The sequence below is a fragment of the Eschrichtius robustus genome, chromosome 5, assembly GCF_028021215.1.
Source record: "Eschrichtius robustus isolate mEscRob2 chromosome 5, mEscRob2.pri, whole genome shotgun sequence".
Taxonomy (NCBI): domain Eukaryota; kingdom Metazoa; phylum Chordata; class Mammalia; order Artiodactyla; family Eschrichtiidae; genus Eschrichtius; species Eschrichtius robustus.
The window spans coordinates 115,362,386-115,369,002 of NC_090828.1; the positions used below are offsets into that span (position 1 = coordinate 115,362,386).

Genomic DNA, 6,617 nt, shown 5'->3' on the forward strand with positions numbered 1-6,617 from the left:
CCTAACCCTAACGCGTACCTTAACCCTAACCCCTACCCTAATCCTAACACGTAACCTAATCCTAACCCGTACCCAAAACCGAGCCCTAACTGTAAAACTAACCCTAACCCTAACCCTAACCCATACTCTGCACCGTACCAGAACCCATACCCTAAGCCGTACACTATCCCTAACCCTAAACCTAAGCTACCCTTGATTGCTTCTGCCTCCAATAGATTTCCTAAGCACTAGTGTTTTTTTTTTGTTTTTTTTTTTTTACATATTTACTTTTTATTGAATTTGTTAATGTTACAGAGTTTTTGCACTGCCAAACCATGCCTGAGAATTCAAAGAAAGAAATGGTACAATGGACAGCCTCATCCACCCATCATACAGCATATTAAAACTTGATTCATGTGCATTTTGATAATTTCACAATCTTTTAAAAAGTTATAACAAGGGTTGGAATTTTTAAATCTCCTGCAGGTCTTCAGATTTCTATGCCATTAAGTAACATTTCCACATATTCATCTCATTCCTCAATAACATAACCCCCAACAAAGTTTTGCTGGAAAAAAATGCATACTTTTTAGGGGAAATATGTGGCTCAAGGTCCAAGAGGTTACTTGTTAAAAGATTTCTGGTTCTCAAATGAAGTCTTCAGATTAACCAAGAATCCTTTCTCACTCATCCAACCTCTCCTTGGCTGGCTCAGCTACTCACCCAAGTACACCAGAACGTAGGCATCCTGCCTGCCACTTCAAATAATGCCAACATTATTGCCCAGATATGGTTTGCATCTGACAGCAGATGACTCTGTAACACTCCTAGGAGTGCGATTCCTGCACTGACACTTATCAAGACTGAACTCCTAGAGGAAAATGCTCCCACATCAGGAGTTTTACTCACCCATTTGCTTCACTCTTGCCAGTAGCAAGTCTGCAACTCCTACATTTGGCAAAGGGATTTTATTATAGAGAAACCCAGACTCTGCATCAAGTGGTCACAAGCCACTTTGAAATATTTCTATTGAACCGAAGATACAAAACTAGGAAATTACCAGACTATCTCATTAGATGGAAAGACTTTTCAGTAATCCTGGGTAGCGTCCTGATGTCCTTTTCCAGGACTAAAAATTACTGGATAGTTTAAGCTGTAATCATTAAAAACAGAAGTGCTACATCACCTGTCTTTCGCCCCCGACTCTCCAAATGAACACCATAAAAAGACACACCAGGAGGTTGATGACAGAGCTAGGCTGGGACAATCACTGCGTCTAATACCTTAAACGTTTGGGCACAAGTGCATCTGGAATTCTTGTCAGAGATCATGCAAGATCCATGAAACTTCAGTGGGTTTTAGGTTGAGGTTCTGCTCTCACTGCTTTGAATTTATAAGGACACATCTGTGACTCCCTTGGCCTGAGCAGAAAATATACTCTTTCCACCAGTTTACTATACAACTTAGACCTGATTAGAGGAAGCTTTAGCAGCACCTGAAGTAGAGCCCCCTGCATCTACTGCCCTTTACATCAAAGGCCATCTGGTTCTGCTCTAGGGATTGGCAAATTCACGAGACGTTTCACAATTCCAATGCATATTTCAGGTTACTTAGCCAAGCAATATGCTCTGTCAAAGAACTATTCCAAGTCAAAGCAAAAAAAAGAAAGAAAAAAAAGAAAGAAAAAAAAAAGCTTTAATATGGAACACAGAAAAAGCACTACCCAAATAAAAAATTACTAAAAAAAATAAGATTATTCCCTCCCCACCCCTTTTCCCACTTGGTGACCCGAGTTTGGTTGAATTTAATTTGTGGTTACCTCAGAATACAACTCAAAGTTTAAATTATAAATCACAGCCCTACACAGATTATCTGAACACATCAGTTCTTTTGAGAGCGGCATGTTCCGGGAAGTCTAATACCCACTACAGAGTGTTCCTTATGAATGGGGCACAGGACAGGTTAATTAAGGTCACTTAAATCTTCATCTTTTACAGCAGATCAGAACCCAGATGGCTGACTTTCTGCAGAATTTCTGATAGGAATCCAGTAGAGCTGGTTTCAAGTTTCACATCGACACTTAAAAGCTGTAACCTTCTTATCCAGAAGTTGTGATCCACATGAAGTCCACAATGAATGCAGCAAATCTGAGGTAGTCAACCCTTACGAAGGCTCAGTATTTCCGGCTTTCTACATGCTTGGCAGTGGACTGCAGGGATGGGAACTGTGTATCACTGTAGATTTCTGGTGGTCCTTGGGGGACTTTCCTTGTTGTGGTCAACCTGGCCCCAGGAGGCCTATACACGCCACTAGTCATTGTCGGTTCTGGGGTTTCTGTAACAACTACTGGAGCAGGAGGTGCTTGTACCGAAGCTGTTTTATTCCAGGGACCTGAAGATTTTTCTACACCACCACCACCTCCTCCGCCTTCTTCCCAGTTATCACCTGGATCTTCTCTTTTTTCATTTTCATCTTCTTCCTTTTCACTTATTTGCATTGCTTGAACTCTTAGGCCGCTGTAATCAACCTCTTTTTGCTCAAATTCTTTCCACTCATCTTCATCCTTTGTCACAACCTTGGTGGCGGCCCCAGGGCCCGTGGCCCCCGCGCCCGCGGTCCCGCTGTCGCCCGGCCGGGTCCCCGCGCCCGCCCCACCGCCCGCCGCGCCCGCGGCTCCGCTGCTCCCGCCGGCGCCGCCCGCCGAGCCCGTGGCGCTCGCCGCCCGGTTGCTCCGCTCCTTCTTCTTCTTCTTGTCTCTCTTGGCGAAGAAGTTGTCCAGGCTCCGCTCCTCCATCTCAGCCATGGTCGCGGCCTCCTCGGCCCGGATGGGTGGGGCCGGCGGCGGGCGCTGCCCGCGGGGCTCCGAGCTCGGGGTCGAGGCCGGCTCGGCGCTCAAGCTCCCGGGCGCGGCGACGCCTCAGCCCCGCGGGGTCGCCGAGGCGTTTGCGTTGGGGCGAGCGGCTCCCCCCGCGTGCTGGCGAACGGTGGTACGGCCCTCCTTGGGGCTCGCGTGCCGCTGCCGCCGCCCCGCCCGCCCGGGCTGCAGCGACAGCGGTGCAGGATCCCGCCCGCTCCGCAGCCGGAGGGCAAAGGGAACGTGCGGGCCAGAGGTTCCAGTCAGCACTCGTGTTTTAAGGAACAGGTTAAAAAGAGAATCCTAATGTGATTTCTTTGTAATGGGTGTGTTCCTTGTCTTATCCTAATGTCTAAACTCTTCTACATGGCTAGACCCCAAATAATATTCTTTATGTGCTAAGTGGTATCTAGAGAGTGGGATAGGTTTAATAAATACCCTAAACCTAATGCGTACACTAACCCTAACCCCTACCCTAACCCTAACACCTACACTAATCCTAATTCGTACCCTAAACCGAGCCCTAACCCTAAAACTAACCCTAACCCTAACCCTAACCCTAACCCATACTCGAACCCGTTCCCGAATCCGTACCCTAAGCCGTACCCTAACACTAACCCTATCCCTAACACTAACCCAAAGCTACCCTTGACTGCTTATGCCTCAAATAGATTTCCTAAGCCCTAGTGTTTTAGGGAACAGGTAAAAAAGAGAATCCTAATGTGATTTCTTTATAATGGGTTTGTTCCTTATCTTTTGCTACTGTCTAAACACTTCTCCATGGCTGGAACCCAAATAATATTCCTTTACGTGCTAAGTGTTATCTAGAGTGTGGGATAGGTTTAATAAATACACTAAACCTAATGCGTACCCTAACCATAACCCCTACCCTAACCCTAACACATACCCTAATACTAAGCCGTACCCTAAACTGAGCCCTAACCCTAAAACTAACGCTAACCCTAACTCTAACCAATACCCTATGCCGTACCCGAATCCGTACCCTAAGCCGTACCCTAACCATATGCCTAACCCTAACCGTAAGCTAGCCTTGACTGCTGCTGCCTCCAATAGATTTCCTAAGCCCTAGTGTTTTAAGAAACAGGTTAAAAAGAGAATCCTAATGTGATTTCTTTATAATGGGTGTGTTCCTTATCTTATCCTAGTGTCTAAACTCTTCTCCATGGGGGAACCACAAATAATATTCCTTTACATGCTAAGTGGTATCGAGAGAGTGGGATACGTTTAATAAATACCCTAATCCTAAAGTGTACCCTAACCCTAAACCGTACCCTAACCCTAACAAGTACACTAATCTTAAACCGTATCCGAAACTGAGCCCTAACCCTAAAACTAACCCTAACACTAACCCATACCCTACGCCGTACCCGAACCAGTACCCGAATCCGTACCCTAAGCCGTAACCTAACACTAACCCTAACACTAACCCTAACCCGAAGCTACCCTTGACTCCTTCTGCCTCCAATAGGTTTCCTAAGCACTAGTGTTTTATGGAACAGGTTAAAAAGATAATCGTAATGTGATTCCTTTATAACGGGTGTGTTCCTTATCTTATACTAGTGTCTAAACTCCTCTCCATGGCTGGACCCGAAATAATATTCCTTTACGTGCTAAGTGGTATCTAGAGAGTGGGATAGGTTTAATAAATACCCTAACCCTAACGCGTACTTTAACCCTAACCCCTACCCTAACCCTAACACGTAACCTAATCCTAACCCGTACCAAAAAACCGAGCTCTAACTCTAAAACTAACCCTAAACCTAACACTAACCCATACGGCACGACGTACCCAAACCCGTACCCTAAATAGTACCCTAGCCCTAACCCTAACCCTAAGCTACCCTTGACTGCTTCTGACTCCAATAGATTTCCTAAGCACTAGTGTTTTAAGGAACAGGTTAAAAAGAGAATCCTAATGTGATTTCTTTATAATGGGTGTGTTCCTTCTGTTATCCTAATGTCTAAAGTCTTATACATGGCTGGACCCCAAATAATATTCCTTTACGTGCTAAGTGGTATCTAGAGAGTGGGATAGGTTTAATAAATAGCCTAACCCTAACGCGTACCCTAACCCTATCTCCTACCGTTACCCTAACACGTAGCCTAATCCTAACCTGTACCCTAAAACCGAGCCCTAACGGTAAAACTAACCCTAAACCTAACCCTAAACCATAACCTACGACATACCCACACCCGACCCGAACCCGTACCATGAGCCGTACCATATACCTAACCCTAACCCTAAGGTACCCTTGACTGCTTCTGCCTCCAATACATTTCCTAAGCACTAGTGTTGTAAGGAACAGGTTAAAAAGTTAATCGTAATGTGATTTCTTTATAACGGGTGTGTTCCTTATCTTAACCTAGAGTCTAAACTCTTCTCCATGGCTGGACCCCAAATAATATTCCTTTACGTGCTAAGTGGTATCTAGAGAGTGGGATAGGTTTAATAAATACCCTAACCCTAACGCGTACCTTAACCCTAACCCCTACCCTAATCCTAACACGTAACCTAATCCTAACCCGTACCCAAAACCGAGCCCTAACTGTAAAACTAACCCTAACCCTAACCCTAACCCATACTCTGCACCGTACCAGAACCCATACCCTAAGCCGTACACTATCCCTAACCCTAAACCTAAGCTACCCTTGATTGCTTCTGCCTCCAATAGATTTCCTAAGCACTAGTGTTTTAAGGAACAGGTTAAAAAGAGAATCCTAATGTGATTTCTTTGTAATGGGTGTGTTCCTTATCTTATCCTAATGTCTAAACTCTTCTACATGGCTAGACCCCAAATAATATTCTTTATGTGCTAAGTGGTATCTAGAGAGTGGGATAGGTTTAATAAATACCCTAAACCTAATGCGTACACTAACCCTAACCCCTACCCTAACCCTAACACCTACACTAATCCTAATTCGTACCCTAAACCGAGCCCTAACCCTAAAACTAACCCTAACCCTAACCCTAATGCTAACCCATACTCGAACCCGTTCCCGAATCCGTACCCTAAGCCGTACCCTAACACTAACCCTATCCCTAACACTAATCCAAAGCTACCCTTGACTGCTTATGCCTCAAATAGATTTCCTAAGCCCTAGTGTTTTAAGGAACAGGTAAAAAAGAGAATCCTAATGTGATTTCTTTATAATGGGTTTGTTCCTTATCTTTTGCTACTGTCTAAACACTTCTCCATGGCTGGAACCCAAATAATATTCCTTTACGTGCTAAGTGTTATCTAGAGTGTGGGATAGGTTTAATAAATACCCTAACCCTAACGCGTACCCAAATCCTAACCCCTACCTTAACCCTAACACCTACACTAATCCTAACCTGTACCCTAAACCGAGCCCTAACCCTAAAACTAAACATAACCCTAACCCATACCCGAACCCGTACCCGAATCCGTACCCTAAGCCGTACCCTAACACTAACCCTAACCCTAACTGTAACCCGAAGCTACCCTGGACTGATTATTCCTCAAAAAGATTTCGTAAGCACTATTGTTTTAAGGAACACGTTAAAAAGATAATCGTAATGTGATTTCCTTATATTGGGTGTGTTCCTTATCTTATCCTAGTGTCTAAACTCTTCTCCATGGCTGGACACCAAATAATATTCCTTTACGTGCTAAGTGATATCTACAGTGTGGGACAGGTTTAATAAATACCCTAACCCTAACGTGTACCCTAATCCTATCCCCTACCTTAACCCTAACACATACCCCAATCCTAACCCGTACTCTAAACCAAGCCCTAACCC

At 44.7% G+C, this 6,617-nt stretch overlaps 1 pseudogene; it reads right to left on the reverse strand.

Annotated features, from left to right (window-relative positions):
* Nucleotides 1-1,748: 1,748 nt before the first annotated feature.
* On the reverse strand, nucleotides 1,749-3,094 carry LOC137765399 (protein CDV3 homolog pseudogene; annotated as a pseudogene).
* Between the last annotated feature and the right edge of the window lie 3,523 nt (nucleotides 3,095-6,617).